The 18,018-nt window shown below is 42.9% G+C and overlaps 1 protein-coding gene across 4 annotated transcripts in view; it reads right to left on the minus strand.

Annotated features, from left to right (window-relative positions):
* The window catches only part of erich2 (glutamate-rich 2), a 232,441-nt gene that overhangs the window by 43,760 nt on the left and 170,663 nt on the right, over window positions 1-18,018 (minus strand). The window lies entirely within an intron of this gene.

The raw sequence follows: 18,018 nt of genomic DNA on the forward strand, positions 1-18,018 counted from the left end.
GTTGGGACCCTTGCTTTTCCTGATATATATTAATGACCTAGAACTTGGTGCACAGGGCACAATTTCAAAGTTTGCAGATGATACGAAACTTGGAAGCATTGTGAACTGTGAGGAGGATAGTGTAGAAATTCAAAAGGACACAGACAAATCGGTGGAATGGGTAGACAGGTGGCAGATGAAATTCAATACAGAGAAATGTGAGGTGATTCATTTTGGTAGGAAGAACATGGAGAGACAATATAGAATGGCACAATTCTAAAGGGGGTGCAGGAGCAGAGGAACCTGGGTGTATATGTGCATAAGTCATTGAAGGTGGCAGGACAGGTTGAGAGAGCAGTGAATAAAGCATACAGTATCCTGGGCTTTATTAATAGGGGCATAGAGTACAAGAGCAAGGAAGTTATGTTGAATTTGTATAAGACACTAGTTCGGCCTCCGCTGGAGTATTGCGTCCAATTCTGGGCAGTGCTCTTGAGGAAAGACGTGAGGGCATTAGAGACAGAGATTAATGAGAATGGTTTCAGGGATGAGGAATTGCAGTTATGAAGATAGATTGGAGATGTTAGGACTGTTTTCCTTGGAGAAGAGAAGGCTGAGAGGTGATTTGATAGAGGTATTCAAAATCATGAGTGGTCGGGACAGAGTAGATAGAGAGAAACTGTTCCCATTTGTGAAAAGATTGAGAATGAGAGGGCACAGATTTAAAGTATTTGGTAAGAGAAGCAAAAATGACATGAGGAAAAACTTTTTCATGCAGCGAGTGGTTAAGGTCTGGAATGCACTGCCTGAGAGTGTGGTGGAGGCAGGTTCAATTGAAGCATTCAAAAGGGAACTAGACGGTTATATGAAAAGGAAGAATGTGCAGGGTTATGGGGAATAGGCAGGGGAATGGGACTGAGGGAATTTCTCTTCCAGCAAGTCAGTGCGGACACGATGGACCGAATGGCCTCCTTTTGCGCTGTAACAATTCTGTGTTTGAATGTATCACACATTTGTATGTAACTTTCCAACTTCCATCGGAAGTGAGGGCATAGACTTCCTGTGTCCACTTGCTTCTTTGCAGATGGCGTGGAAAGAGGTGGAATGACGGATGACATCATCCATTGAAATTCCTGGTAGCACTGTCAGATGGTTCTGGGTTTTGACAGGACTAGGGTGGATGAAATTTGAATGCATTGCAGTAATCTTTCTGGCATTTGTCAGGATGTGGCATCCCTGTCATGCTCTGGGGCTGTGAACCAAAGGTCTGGAGCAACTGAAGGGTGAAAGATACAGTTTGGCTCTCTGGTGGATTTCTGATGTTGGTTCGTGGAAAGGAAAAGACAAAGATGAGAAAATGGGTCCGATAGTACGGGGGAATCTCAAATCAGGCAGCACTCATTTATAACTTTTGAAGAGATCTCTGAAAATATTAAATTTGGTATTTTTGTGAGTGTTCTGAAAGTGCATCATTCTATCTGTGTTTGGTCCCTCACATTTTTTCTGCATTCTTCCTTTCTATCTTTCTCTCTGTCTCAAAGCTGTTAGTAATTGAGTGTTTCCATTTTCTAACTAGAAGCAAACACAGATAATTAGAGATTGTTTTTGTTTTCAACATTAAACTGATGATATTTTAAAGGCATTTAAATCGCAATGAGAGAAACATTATCTGCCACTCTCTAAGCTTATTATGTTTTCGGATGTTGACAGTGTTTATAATTCAAAACCAACAAAATCTGCAAAAAGTATATAATCGTATAAGCCCGTTTTGTATTTTTCTTTCAATCGCAGTCTCTCAAAAACATAAATGCACAGCCTCTCTGTTTTACAAAAACACTCAATATAAACTTTACCTGAATAAAACTTTTGAAATTTATCCACTAGCATTTCTTAAAGGAATCACTTGTTAATTGAAGTTGGCAGATCTCAGCCAGGAAGTCAGCGGTAAGGAACTTATTGCAAATTTAATCATGTTGTCACCCTACTCCCACTGAAAATGTAGCAGTAGAGTTACCAAAGTCTAGGCTGAGGCTTTTAGCTATTGGCACTTCAGTCACTTAAACAGTTCATATCGCATTGTACAGTATAATTATTTTACATGCTTACAAACATTCCACTGCTTTGATAATTCAGCAGGCGGCTTAGCTATCATAAAGAAAGGCCATAGGGAGAAAAGTACGTAGGAGGTATGAGTCAGGCATAATGGGGGCAAGTTTCAGCAAAGGAACATAGGATCATAGGAAAAGGAGTAGGTCATTCAGCCCATTGAGCCTACTCTGCCATTCAATACGATCATGGCTGATCATCCACTTCAATGCCTTTTTCCCAAACTAACCTACTTCCCTTTATGTCATTGGTATTTAGAAATCTGTCAATCTCTGCTTTAAACATACTCAATGAATGAGCTTCCACAGCCCTCTGGGGTAGAGAATTCCAAAGATTCACAACCCTCTGAGAAAAGAAATTTCTCATCTCGGTCCCGAGTGGCTTTCCCCTTATTTTGAAATTGTGTCCCCTGGTTCTAAATTCTCCAACCAGGGGAAACATCTTACCTGCATCTACCCTTTAAGTATTTTGTCCGTTTCAATGAGATCACCTCTCATCCTTCAAAACTCTAGAGAATACAGGTCCAGTCACGCCATCCTGGGATCAAGTCTGGTGAACCTTTGTTGCACTCCTCTATGGGAATAATATCCTTCTTAAGGTAAGGGGACCAAAACTGCACACAGTACTCCTGGTGCAGTCTAACCAAGGTTCTATACAATTGAAGCAAGACCTCACTACTCCTGTACTCAAATCCTCTTGTTCTCTTGGTTATGGTTGTTATTTGAAGTGTTTAATTGTATGTAGATGGTGGACACTAATTGGGATGGAGTATAAAAGGAGGGAAGGTGGTGGCGTAGTGATAATATCACTAGACTAGTAACCCAGAGGCCCAGGCAAATGCTCTGGGGACATGGGTTCGGATCCTACAGATGTTGAAATTTGAATTCAACTAATAAAAATCTGGAATTAAAATATCTAGTCTAATGGTGACCATAAAACCATTGTCGTAAAAACCCATCTGATTCACTAATGTCCTTTAGGGAAGGAAATCTGCTGTCCTTACCTGGTCTGGCTACATGTGACTCCAGACCCACAGCAATGCGGTTGACTCTTAAAGGTCCTCTGAACTGGCCTAGCAAGCCACCCAGTTGAACCAAACCACTACAAAGTCTAAGCAAAGGAATGCAACCGCACGGACTACTCAGCATGGAGGCAACATGGCAGGGTAGCGAGGACGTGAGCATTGTGGAGGGAAATGAGGTCAATGGAAATGGCTGTTTAATTTAAAGCAGAGGCAGCAAATGAAACTTAGCTGCCTCAGATGTGTCTCACCAGGGATACTGTTGCAGATGTAAGAGTTAAGTGTTACATTGGAGATTGACATGAGACCAGATATGGAAGTGAGCCCAGTGGCATCACTGTGGCAGCTAGACTTGGCACAGGAATGCCTGGTGAGTGTTAAAGGCCCAGCCTCTGGAGGTCAGATGGGAACAGGTGTCTCAGACATTAGACAGAGCAGCCAGGATGAGCTGCGGCATAGGTAACCAGCTGGGCAGCAGGAGGCCAGAGGAGCACAGTGGGGGCTGCACATTGGATGGACAGCCCAAGAGTCAGTTACCTGCAAATCACAAAGCACCAGTGCCGTAGGAGGCATGTGCCTATCCCGGTAGATGGTCTCGGTCCTCTGTGCTCTGATCCACAATGACCTGAGGCCACTCGGCCCCCATGGCAGTCCCTTACCTGCAGCTGTCAAGGTCTCAAGTGCTCTGAATTTCTATGCAAATGGGTTGTTCCAGGGATCAGTTGTGGACCGAGGAGGCATCTCACAGTCGACATCTCATTAGGCCATCAGGCAGATCACAGATGCCCTTTTCAAGAAGGCAGAGACTACACCCACTTTGACACAGATGGGCCTGTGCTGGCACAGAGGGTACTGTGTTTTGATGTCATCAATGGATTCCTTCATGCAGGGCATCATTGATTATACCCATATGGCCACCAAAGGCACCCAGTGACCAGCCAGTGAGATCCATCAACAAGAAGGGCTTCCACTCCCTCAATGTCCAAATAGTCCACAACCAGAGCTTCCTCCATGTTTGCATTCGCTTTCCTGGCAGCTGCCATGACTCCAGCAGTCCAGGTTACTTCAGATCCTCACTCCATCCCCAAAAGTATGTGGATGGATCTGAAGGAACAAAGGACATCCCTTGAAGAGATGACAACTAACCCCTCTACGGGAGCCCAAGACAGAGGGACAGAGGCAAAATAACCAATACCACCTGCTCAGCAGGCCAACCATTGAGCAGGCCATCGGGTTTCTGAAGATGTGATTCCAGTTTCTGGACTGGCCACGTGGCATCCTTTAATATCCTCCTGCAAGAGTCTTGGTCACTGTGGTGGTCTACTGCGCTCTCCATAACACGACCCTTCAGAGAGGTATGGACCATGAGAACAGTGAGGCCTGGAAGGAGACCGTTCATCAGGGGAGGAGCAGGAGGTAAGACAGGAGGAGGAAGAGGGGGCAGAGGGGGATAACAGTGAACAGAGAGATGCCCCAGCTGCATGTGGCCTCCTTCTGTCACCCTCGGTGAAGAGGACCTCCCTCCTCTTCTTCACAGCCTCCAGCATTAGATCCAGTTGGGTATTGATGAAATGAAGGCCTGCCCTGCCCCTAGAGCTAGCCCTCCAGCTCCCCTGTGGCATCTCACTTCCCTCTGGTGCTGAGGAAGGCAGATTTCTCCCTCAGGACAACTAACAGCCACAGTGCTGTGGAAGTCTAAATGAGCCCCAGACTTGATTTGACTCACTGCCATTTTCAATCCCACTGGCTCTAAGAGGACAGGAAATGTGTCTCCATACCAATTAAGGCTTTCCCACATGAAAATTGCAATCTGAATCAGCTTTCCAGAGGTGGCAGGTTTTGGACCAAAAACAGACCAGATTCCTGTTTCCCGCCTCCACTTTGAAAATCCGCCCCGATGTTTCCCCACTTGGGGGAATCTCGAAATAGGGGGCACAGTTTCAGGATCAGGGGGTCTTCCGTTTAAGACAGAGATGAGGAGCAATCTCTTCTCTCAGTGGGTTGTTGATCATTGACATTTTCTACTGCAGAGAGCAGTGGGGGTTGGGTCATTGAATATATTCAAGGCTGAGTTAGACAGATTTTTGATTTACAAGAGAGACAAGGGTTTTGGGGGACAGGCGGGAAAGTGGAGTTGAGACCCCGATCAGATCAGCCATGAATGGTGGAGCAGGCTTGAGGGCCCAAATGGCCTTCTCTTGCTCCTATTTCCTATGTTCTATAAATAGATACAGACTAAAGGTGTGGTTGTTGAGTTAGGAGGTGTATGTTTAGAATCATAGAAAGTTTACAGCACAGAAAGAGGCCGCTTGGTCCATCGTGTCTGCTCCGGCCAGAAAAAAAAGAGCCACTCAGCCTAATCTCACTTTCCAGCATTTGGTCTGTAGCCCTGCAGGTTACGGCACATCAGGTACACATCTAGGCAGCATTTAAATGTGATGAAGTTTTCTGCTTCTACCATGCTTTCAGGCAGTGAGTTCCAGACCCCTACCACCCACCGGGGGGAAAAATCTTTTCCTCATCTCCCTTCTAATCCTTCTACCAATCACTTTAACTCAATGCCCCCTAGTGACCGACCGCACTGCGAAGGTAAATAGGTCTTTCCCGTCCACTCTTGTAATGTGTAACTCTGTAAATAACTGTAAAAGCATGTAAGGATTGGCTCCAGTTCTATACTTCACCAACTGGCTTTCTGGAATAGAACAATGGTGTGGTAAGGCCATGGGATCAGAGGTTACGGGTAGCAATGAGGGAGCAGAAAGCCTCAAGTGGTAAACATGAAAAAAATAATGGGAGGTTTGGTAGGCCTATCCTGAAATCAGTGGTCAGCTATTATATCATCAGGGAAAGCAAAACAGCGCAGGTGGGATTCAGGTAGCCCCCAGCCTGAAATCGAGCAGATTGGATGGATGCTAATGGTAAAGGGAGGTCCACAAACAGGCCAGAAAATCCTGAATATGAAGGGGAAGCATGGCAAGAATGGGGCAATAGGGAAGCAGGACACAGTACAGCTGAGAAGTTGGACCATGGCGTTCTGGATAATTTAAGGTTTATGGAGGATAAAAGCAGAAGGCTAGCAGGGAGGATGGGGAGAAATTCAGAATTGGTGTTAAAGACAGAGAGTAGACCTGGGTCAGCATGGAGATTGGAGAGTAGTCCAGGGTCAATACCAAGAACAGTAAGCAAGTCAGACTAGTCCAGGATTAGAGCATGGCAAAGAAATATCTGCTACCGTCACAGAGAATGGAGAATAGTCCATAATTAAGATGGAGATTGGAGGATTATCTAGGATGAGTATACAGTTTAGAAAGTAATCCAGGATCAACACAGGATCACAGACAGATCTGGGCCAGATTCAGGATTAGAATGGCGGTCGAAGCACATGGTGCCTGATACCGTAAAGTTGAATATGAATACTAGTACTGACATAGCATTCAGCTAGGCATATTCATGCCTTTAATTTCATCAATATCATTAGATCCTCTACCCTATGTATTGAACTGAAAGTAATTAAAAAAAATATCCAATTTTCTAACTGCATAGTTAAATGATTTTCAATTTTAACTTATAGTGACAGTTAATCAAACCAACAGCAGAGAGTGGCCTAGAAATTCTATCGCACATAAAAACAGGCATGCGGTGGGCAGGGCATGCATTGCACGTGTCTGTTCACGTTATCCCAAGCAGCATGTAATAATCGTGCTCATTATCATCACTCAGGCATCCAACCAGCACCACTCATGCTAGTCATTACTATTAGTATCCAGTATCTTGATGCAATGACGAACGGAGGACATATAAATTCTAAAATCAACATACCAATTGACTATATCAGGGCTTTACAATGCTGCAACAATCATAGTATTAATGTAATGATTGAATAAATATTTAACCAATTTAGTTAATAGATGCTCCAACCCACCAAAAAGGTAGGGTATCTCCTAAGCAGAGCAATTCTCATTCTCTGAATGCAGGTGTACACAGACAATGGGTTATGGAATGGAATCAGCTGTCCAGGTTGAAGAAGCTTTGCAGCTGTTCTTTATTAATTTTGTAGTAGGGTACACCACAGTCATTGTGATGTTGCACACAAAAGTCTCCTGCGTTGCTTATAAACCTCACACAGCACCACATACACTCATGTTCTGTTTTGATCAGAATCATTTTCCAATTCTTAATTATTTCAATTTTAATAAAAATTAACTCAAATAATAATACAGTGGCACCTGTTATGTCAAGCCTCCTGTTCTGCCAGGAACAGTTTTCTTTGAAAATAGGTGATTCCTTAGTCAACCCTGGGAGGTGCTCATAATTGCAGCTTTTTAGAACTTAATAGTAGACTTAATAAAGAAAAATTGTATTCATATGATATAAGACGACAGTAGAATCAGACAATCACAGAATGGTTACAACACAGAAGGAGGCATTTTGGCCCATATTGTCCATGCTGGCTCTCTGCAAGAGCAACTTGGCTAGTCCTACTCCCCTGCCTTTTCACTGTAGTTCTGCAAATCTTTTCTCTTCAGATAATTATCCAATTCCATTTTGAAAGCAACAATTAAATCGGCCTCCACCACACTCTCAGGCAGTGCATTCCTGATTCTAACCACTCGTTGCATAAAAACATTTTTCTTCATGTCGCCTCTAGTTCTTTTGTCATTCACCTTACATCGGTGTCCTCAGGTTCTTGACACTTCCGCCAATGGGAACAGTTTCTCCCTATCTGCTCTGTCCAGACCCTTCAAGATTTTGAACACTTCTATCAAATCTCCTCTCAACCTTCTCTTCTCTAAGGAGAACAAACCCAACTTCTCCAATCTATCCTCAAAACTGAAGTCCCTCATCCCTCGTATTAATTGTGTTTAATCATATGCAGGTGGAGGGTGTTAATTAGAGGCTTACTTGAGGTTATATAAGGAGACAATTATTGAAACTGGGTGAAGGTTTGTGTGAGGAGCTGCATGTTTGTAATCTTTTCACTTTGTAAAAATAAATGCAAGACTGAGTAAAGATTGATTCCAGCATAATCCTTCAACAACACGCTTTCTGGAGTATAACATGGTAGCAGAGGATGGTTGCCTAAAGGTGAAGGTTGGTAACTAACAAAATGTTCCACATAGAGAACTAAAATCCCAGTGACTATTGTGGAAAATGGCAAAAAGCAAGTGTAAATTGTCAGGATGTGATTACCCTCCCATGTTCTCTGAGTCTGAACAATATTACCAGCGGAAGAATGAAGTGAATATGTGGACATGGGTTACATCCCTACCAAAGAGGAAACAAAGTTTATGGCCTAGGCATTGTCACTTCCTACCAAAAGTAAAATCAGAAGTATTTTGTGAACTAGATGCTCATCAGTTGGATACTGATGAAGATTTGTATCTTCTGTTAGAATCCTTGGATGAGATTTACGAGAAAGATGATCTATTAAATGCCTATGAGGCATGGTCAGACTTGGATAGATTCCAGAAAACAGATGGTTATTCAATGGAGGAATATATCATGGACTTAAACAGACTGTATAGAAGATTGAGGAAATTCAATTTGGAGATTACTGGTTCAGTGCTAGCATTTAAATTGCTAGATTGTGCGAGGGTGTCACATATGGACAGGCTCCTGGTTCTAACTGGGGTTTGCTTCTCGGAAAAAGACTCCCTGTTGAATCAGATGTCTGCTGCCTTAAAGAAATTTCTGGGGAAACAGTCATTTCCTGGTAGAACAAATGGGACATTCTGCGGTGACACAGAATGAAAGACTCAATGACTGCCAGCTTTTAAAATGGTCCAGATACTGGATGCAGGGACCAGTACAATGGAAAAGTTAAAGACAAAAGGAATGAGGATGAAAGCACCTTCAGCAGGTTTAGCTATTACAGCTGTTGTGACCAAGGCGAAAGGAGTGCACTATCATTTCTAGATCCACTTCTGCACAGGTCACAAGATATATTTAAATGTTTACTCAGATACCAATGTGGTGAATCATATACTGTACTATTTATCCCAGAATAAAAGACACCAACCAGGTTTCTTCAATAAACAAGAAAGTTATCAGTTTGTTATAAAACAAGTCTTAACCAGTAAGAAAATAAAGCGCACACACACGCACACATCTAAGAGCTTCTCAAAGAGATGGAAAAACTGGCAGGCTTTTCAAAGAGATGGGAAAGGCTGAGTTGACATTTTCTCCTTGGCAGGTTGATTTTTTAACTCCTTTACAAAACACTCTCCATACCCCAACTGACTGTCCAAAGCGAAACCAAACAAGTATCTCATGAGTCAAGCCTCCTGACCCCCATAAATCTTGATCTGTCACTTCTCTGTAAACATCTTTCCCTGGTCAAAAAGCCCCTGCTGGGTACCTACCTATCCGAAGACAGGTGACTTCCAGTAAGGGTTGTTTACAAACCAAGTCCAAAAGACCTTCCAATGACCTCTTTTTAAAAAAAAAATAAAGTCCAGCAAGTCTGCAATCCTTTTTCAATTTTAAAACACATGTCCTCAAAATTTAACAAAAAATCTAAGTACTTTCGTAACACAGCAGAAGACAGAATTGGAACAGGAATAATAGGTGAATGAATCCCAGGAACAGTTAATAGGTGCTTCAGGTGCGTCTTGAAGTATCATTATGCAATGAACTGACCGAAGTGGAGAGGTAAGGTCCTCTAAATGACACATGACACAAAAATCAGAGGCAAAAGAGCCAGATAATGGAGAATCTGAATGAATTGTATTAGTCACATGGAATTTTAGCCCTTTGATGAATGTGTTAATCGTGGATTCATTAAACTGTGTTGTGTTAGTGTTTGCACATCAACAGTATGTGGAGCAGATTGGTTAGAATATTGCAGCAGCTTTTTCGGGAGCAGAGAGTGTGAGCGAGTGAGCAGCTGGGAAGGTCAGTTTAAAGTAAACTTAATTTCCTTTTGTTTTCGGCGGAGACCAGGGGGCTGCTGGGTAAGTAAAACCCTATATATTTGGGCCGTTTCAAATATCTTGCCTTTCACTGCAGCAGCTTTTTCGGGAGCAGAGAGTGCGAGCGAGTGAGCAGCTGGGAAGGTCAGTTTAAAGTAAACTTAATTTCCTTTTGTTTTCGGCGGAGACCAGGGGGCTGCTGGGTAAGTAAAACCCTATATATTTGGGCCGTTTCTGAACCCGAGACACTACACTTGTACTGTCTCCCACCCGCCCTCCTCCTCTAACCAAAAAAAAAAGGACTCGGTGGTGTGTAGATAAGGTAAGGCTTTTTCTATTTCTCTTTTTGTTTTATCGTGTGATTAGTTAAAAACTTTTCGTTCCTTTTTCATTTAACTAAGTTTAAGCTTAAGATTAAAAATGGCAGGAGATCTCAGACCCGTGACATGCTCCTCTTGCTCAATGTGGGAGCTCAGGGACATGGCTGATGTCCCTGACTCCTTCACGTGCAGGAAGTGTGTCCAGCTGCAGCTCTTGTTAGACCGCATGACGGCTCTGGAGCTGCGGATGGACTCACTTTGGAGCATCCGCGATGCTGAGGAGGTCGTGGATAGCACGTTTAGCGAATTGGTCACACCGCAGATTAGGATTGCTGAGGGAGAAAGGGAATGGGTGACCAAAAGGCAGAGAAAGAGCAGGAAGGCAGCGCAGGTGTTCCCTGCGGTCATCTCCCTCCACAACAGGTATACCATTTTGGATACTGTTGAGGGAGATGGCTCACCAGGGGAAGGCAGAAGTAGCCAGGTTCATGGCACCGTGGCTGGCTCTGCTGTTCAGAAGGGCGGGAAAAAGAGTGGAAGGGCTATAGTCATAGGGGATTCGATTGTAAGGGGAGTAGATAGGTGGTTCTGTGGTCGAAAACGAGACTCCCGAATGGTATGTTGCCTCTCAGGTGCACGGGTCAGGGATGTCTCAGATCGGCTGCAGAACATTCTGAAAGGGGAGGGTGAACAGCCAATTGTCGTTGTGCACATAGGCACCAATGATATAAGTAAAAAACGGGATGAGGTCCTACAAGCAGAATTTAGGGAGTTAGGAGCCAAGTTAAAAAGTAGGACCTCAGAGGGAGTAATCTCAGGATTGCTACCAGTGCCACGTGATAGTCAGAGTAGAAATGAAAGAGTAGTCAGGATGAATGCGTGGCTTGAGAGATGGTGCAGGAGGGAGGGGTTCAGATTTTTGGGACATTGGGACCGGTTCTGGGGGAGGTGGGACTATTACAAATTGGACGGTCTACACCTGGGCCGGACTGGAACCAATGTCCTTGGGGGTGCTTTTGCTAATGCTGTTGGGGAGGGTTTAAACTAATGTGGCAGGGGGATGGGAACCAAAAGAGGTCAGTAGAGAGTAAGGATGTAGTAACTAAAGCCTGTAAGGAACTAGATAATGAAGTCAGCCTAGGGAAGGGGCCATACTGGACCTGGTGTTGGGAAATGAGCCGGGCCAGGTGGTTGACGTTTCAGTAGGGGACTACTTTGGGAATAGTGATCACAATTCCGTAAGTTTTAGAATACTCATGGACAAAGACGAGAGTGGTCCTAAAGGATGAGTGCTAAATTGGGGGAAGGCCAACTATACCAAAATTCGGCAGGAGCTGGGGAATGTAGATTGGGAGCAGCTGTTTGAAGGTAAATCCACATTTGATATGTGGGAGGCTTTTAAAGAGAGGTTGATTAGCGTGCAGGAGAAACATGTTCCTGTGAAAATGAGGGGTAGAAATGGCAAGATTAGGGAACCATGGATGACAGGTGAAATTGTGAGACTAGCGAAGAGGAAAAAGGAAGCATACATAAGGTCTAGGCGGCTGCAGAAAGACGAAGCTTTGAAAGAATATCGGGATTGTAGGCACAATCTGAAACGAGGAATTAAGAGGGCTAAAAGGGGTCATGAAATATCTTTAGCAAACAGGGTTAAGGAAAATCCCAAAGTCTTTTATTCATATATAAGGAGCAAGAGAGTAACTAGAGAAAGGATTGGCCCACTCAAGGACAAAGGAGGAAAGTTATGCGTGGAGTCAGAGAAAATGGGTGAGATTCTAAACGACTACTTTGCATCGGTATTCACCGAGGAGAGGGACATGACGGATGTTGAGGTTAGGGACAGATGTTTGATTACTCTAGGTCAAGTCGGCATAAGGAGGGAGAAAGTGTTGGGTATTCTAAAAGGCATTAAGGTGGACAAGTCCCCAAGTCCGGATGGAATCTATCCCAGGTTACTGTGGGAAGCGAGAGAGGAAATAGTTGGGGCCTTAACAGATATCTTTGCAACATCCTTAAACACGGGTGAGGTCCCAGAGGACTGGAGAATTGCTAATGTTGTCCCCTTGTTTAAGAAGGGTAGCAGGGATAATCCAGGTAATTATAGACCGGTGAGCCTGACGTCAGTGGTAGGGAAGCTGCTGGAGAAGATACTGAGGGATAGGATCTATTCCCATCTGGAAGAAAATGGGCTTATCAGTGATAGGCAACATGGTTTTGTGCAGGGAAGGTCATGTCTTACCAACTTAATAGAATTCTTTGAGGAAGTGACAAAGTTGATTGATGAGGGAAGGGCTGTAGATGTCATATACATGGACTTCAGTAAGGCGTTTGATGAGGTTCCCTATGGTAGGCTGATGGAGAAAGTGAAGGCGCATGGGGTCCAAGGTGTACTAGCTAGACGGATAAAGAACTGGCTGGGCAACAGGAGACAGAGAGTAGCAGTGGAAGGGAGTTTCTCAAAATGGAGACGTGTGACCAGTGGTGTTCCACAGGGATCCGTGCTGGGACCACTGTTGTTTGTGATATACATAAATGATTTGGAGGAAAGTATAGGTGGTCTGATTAGCAAGTTTGCAGACGACACTAAGATTGGTGGAGTAGCAGATAGTGAAGGGGACTGTCAGAGAATACAGCAGAGTATAGATAGATTGGAGAGTTGGGCAGAAAAATGGCAGATGGAGTTCAATCAGGGCAAATGCGAGGTGATGCATTTTGGAAGATCCAATTCAAGAGTGAACTACACAGTAAATGGAAAAGTCCTGGGGAAAATTGATGTTCAGAGAGATTTGGGTGTTCAGGTCCATTGTTCCCTGAAGGTGGCAACGCAGGTCAATAGAGTGGTCAAGAAGGCATACGGCATGCTTTCCTTCATCGGACGGGGTATTGAGTACAAGAGTTGGCAGGTCATGTTACAGTTGTATAGGAATTTGGTTCAGCCACATTTGGAATACTGCGTGCAGTTCTGGTCGCCACATTACCAAAAGGATGTGGATGCTTTGGAGAGGGTGCAGAGGAGATTCACCAGGATGTTGCCTGGTATGGAGGGCGCTAGCTATGAAGAGAGGTTGAGTAGATTTAGATAGAGGATTTGGATCGGTGCAGGCTTGGAGGGCCAAAGGGCCTGTTCCTGTGCTGTAATTTTCTTTGTTCGTTGTTCTTTGTTCTATTATCTGGATTCACTCAGTAGTGAGTATCAATGCAAGGTTAAGCTGTATAAAAGTACTACTTGCTCTAGGTTTGGTGATAGCAACACATTGAAGTCACTAAACAGAGTTGTAACTCCATGTAAAATAGCTGGAGTAAACCACTCTATCAGTATTGACATAGTCTCTAGCAAGATATCTTTACTGTTGAGTAAACCTTCAAATGAAAAAGGCACAAATGAAACTTAATATGGAGCATGATAAGGCAATTATTTTTGGAAAGTCAGTGGATTTGCAGTTTACCCAGTCAGGACATAATTATATCCCTTTAACAAAACCTGATGTTTCTAGTCAGAATGTTACAGAAGTACTAATGGCATCAGGTGGTAAGAATCAGAGAGGAAAAAAAGCAAATTGTCTTAAAGTTACACAGACAATTTGCTCATCCTCCTTGTCAAATATTCAAAAACCCTGCTTAAAGATGCAGATGCAATTGATGAAGAACATACGAGGATAATAGAAGAGGTTAGTGAGGTGTTAAAACTGTATAATGTATTGCTGAAAACAGAAACAGAAAGAACATGTATACACATTGTGCCTGTTTCAGCTAAACAAAATAAGTGACAGCCATTCGCTGGTTCATTCCTCAGGGCAATGCCTTGACCAATCAGAGTCAAGCTGCCTGGTTTAAATTTCAAACAAAGCTTGGCAGTTAACTGTCAGTCACCATAAACTGGCGCATTCTCCATGACAACGCCTCTACCAATCAGAGTCCACTTGCCAACCTATCAGTGCTCTCTTCTAATACAGTATAAATTTGTTGCTTTCCCTTACATTGGTATACTTGAAAATTGTCCTGATGAGCGCAAGATGAACAGCTTCAAAAAAATGTCTCTGTTTTCAGCAATACTCAAGTTCTGTACTACCAAATGACTAACTGTAAAAAGTATCGAAGGATGTGGCTTTAACAAGGTAGTTGCCATGGATTTAAAGGTATGGGACAAAGACAGAAATATTTTCAGTCTACATTTTATAGACCTAGCAACCAGATTTAGTCTTTCTACAATAATCCACAACAAGGACAAAAGGGTGATTATAGATAAAATCATGAAGAAATGGATAGAGTCCGGACTTGGGGCACCAGTTAAGTTTCTGATGGATAATGGAGGGGAATTTGCCAATGACAAGTTCAGAGACATGTGTGAAAACATAAACAATATGGTCATGAATACTGCAGCTGAAAGTCCTTTCAGCAATGGATTCTGAAAGGAATCACACGGCGATCGATGAAATGCTGCATAAAATATTAGCTGGCAAACCAAATTGACTACAGCCCTGGCATAGGCGGTTCATGCAAAGAATTCGCTTCAGATGGTCAGAGGGTATAGTCCCTATCAAATGGTCCATGGGCGAAATCCCAAATTGCCTTCTGTGCTGTGTGACAGCCCTCATGCTCTAGAAGGTACTACAATTCCATTTTTTCTGCACATTTGAATGCTTTACATGCAGGGAGATGGGCTTTCATCAAGGCTGAAGTCTCAGGGAAAATTCGGAGAGCTCTGAGGCATCGTATAAAGCCATCTGAGACAGAACTTAATTCAGGAGATCTCGTGTATTATAAGAGAGGGTCACAGGGAATGGAAAGGCCCTGGTAAGGAAATAGGTCATGATTGGGAATCAGGCCTCTGGTGCTTTTAAATGTATTGGCTCAGATATTAAGCAGAGTAGGTATGGAATAACTTTAAATCAACAATCCTATTTAGAGAGTGTTACTCCCATCCCAGTTACTCGTGCTAGGTCACAGAAAGATGATGTTTGATTGGTCAATTAAACTGGTTGCATACTTAGACTAGACCTGATGCTAGTTTTGATGTGTTGGAGTTAAGTATTACGATCAAACACCCAAAAGTTGTGAATGTTTTGAGGACAAATGAAACATTAATAAAAATAAATCTGGAGAAATACGTTCTTAAGTTCCCATCCTTAGGTGACCCAAAAAATATGAAACTCATCATTTTTAGCGATGTTTCACATGCTAATCTTGTTGATGGGTATTTGAGTGTAGCTGGTTTAATAATATTTTTGATCAGTGAAAATGAGAAATGTTGTCAATTAGCTTGGGAAACTAAGAAAATAAAAAGCGTTGTCAAAAGTACTTTAACTGTGCAAACACTGGGTCTTGTGGAGGCAGTGAACATGGGCTTCTATTTGTCAAAATTTTAGGTGAGGTTCTGTATAAGGGGCATACTGAAGATAAGATACCCATTCATTCCTTTTGGGATAATGTACACTCTACAAAAAGTGTTAGCAAAAAAAGGTTACGGATTGACTGTGTGGGATTGAAACGAATACTGGAGAAAAGGAAATCTTCAAAATTAAATGGGCGAATGCAAGACATCAACTATCTGATTGTTTTACAAAAAGAAATGCTTATACAAAGAAATTGTTAGGGGTCCTCGAGGAGGGGCATCTCGCAATGTAATGCTTTGTACAGAATATGGAATTTATTTTGATTTGTTTTTAAATGTTTGTGCATGTCAAACTCTAAGTTTTATTTGAAGAGAAAGGGAATCTGTTAATTGTGTCTAATCATATGCAGGTGGAGGGTGTTACTTAGGGTCTTACTTGAATATATATAGAGACACTTACTGAAACTGGGCGAAGGTTAAATGAGGAGCTGCATGTCTGTAATCATTTTACTTTGTAAAAATGAATGCAAGACTGAATAAAGATTGGCTCCAGCGTAATCCTTCAAACAATAAGCTTTCTGGAGAATAACACACGGAACCATCTCAGAAATCTTTTCTGCACCTTCTCCAATGCCTTCACATCCTTCCTAAAGTGTGCTACCCAGAATTGGACACAATACTCTAGTTGAGGCTGAACCAATGTTTTATAAAGGTTCACTATAACTTCCTTGCTTTTGTACTCTATACCTCTATTTATAAAGCTCAGGATCCCATATGCCTCATTAACTGCTTTCTCAACCTGCCCTGCCACCTTCAATGATTTGTGCACATATACCTCAAGGTCCATCTGCTCCTACACCTTTATTTTATATTGCCTTTCCTTGTTCTTCCTACCAAAATGTATCACTTCATACTTCTCTGCATTAAATTTCATCTGTCACTTGTCCACCCATTCCAGCAGCCTATTTATGTCGTCTTGAAGTCTATCACTATCTTCCTCACAGTTCACAATACTTCAAAATTTTGTGTCATCTGCAAATTTTGAAATTGTGCCCTGCATATCCAACTCAAGGTCATTAATATAGATCAAGACAAGCAGTGGTCCTAATACCGACCCTTGGGGATTCCCACTATATACTGTCCTCCAGCCTGAAAAACGACCATTCACCACTACTCTCTGTTTCCTGTCATTCAGGCACTTCATATCCATGCTGCCACTGTCCCTTTTATTCCACAGGATTCAACATTGTTGACAAGCCTGTTATGTGGCCCTTTATCAAATGCCTTTTGGATATCCATGTACCTCGACTGTACCCGAACTAGCTTCTCTTTAAAGGCAGCCCATTGTTCAATTACAGTTTTGTCTGCCAATCTTTGATTCCAATTTTCCTGGGCCAGAACCGTTCTCACCCCACTGAAATTGGTCTTCCCCTAATTAATTGTTTTAACTCTGCATTTCTCCTTGTTCTTATCCATAGCTAACCTAGACCTTATGATACTATGATCACTGTCCTCTAAATGTTCCCCTACTGACACTTGATCCCCTGTTCCACCTCATTCCCCAGAACCAGATCCAGCAATCCCTCCTTCCTCGTTGCACTTTGATTGGACATTGATCTAGAAAATTGTCCTAAACACATTTCAGAAACACTTCAACTCTTTTCCCTTTACACTATTACTAACCCAGTCTATATTAGGATAATTAAAGTCCCCCATTATAACTACACTATAGTTTTTGCACCTCTGTGTAATTTCCTGGCAAATTTGTTCCTCTATATCTTTCCCACTAGTTGGTGGCCTACAGAATACATGCAGTAGTGTAATGGTACCTCTATTGTTTCTTAGCTCTAACCAATAGATTCTATCCTTGACCTCTTTAGGATATCCTCTCTCTCCTGGTTAAATCCTAGTGGTGGGGTGGGGGGGTCGGAACTAGGCCCTTAAGTGACTGATAATAGGCCACTTAAGCCTCAATTGGCCTCTCAGCAGAAAGGCCGTCATCAGCCAATCCCGTCCCCGACAAAATCGCTTGGCAACAAGGAGGTGACGGGCCCTCCGTCCCTAGCGGCAAGTCAATGCACCCCCCCCGCCTCCGACCCTATCTTGGGAGGCCCATAAAATCCAGCTCAGACCATCTTCAAGGGCTTTCTCACTAGCTGATAATCAAATTTGGTCTGCTAACCAAATATGTTTGTGTATTAGATACTGCCTGGCATGACTCTCCCCCTCTTCATTTCTCCTCCCACCTGCAAGGAAACACAACAGCCTCTGCATGGTGCCCCCTGACGACATTAAAGATTTAAAAACATGTTGATCCTTATTCCATATCTTTGACCATTAGTGCTCTGC

The sequence above is a fragment of the Heterodontus francisci genome, chromosome 7, assembly GCF_036365525.1.
Source record: "Heterodontus francisci isolate sHetFra1 chromosome 7, sHetFra1.hap1, whole genome shotgun sequence".
In the NCBI taxonomy this organism is placed as follows: domain Eukaryota; kingdom Metazoa; phylum Chordata; class Chondrichthyes; order Heterodontiformes; family Heterodontidae; genus Heterodontus; species Heterodontus francisci.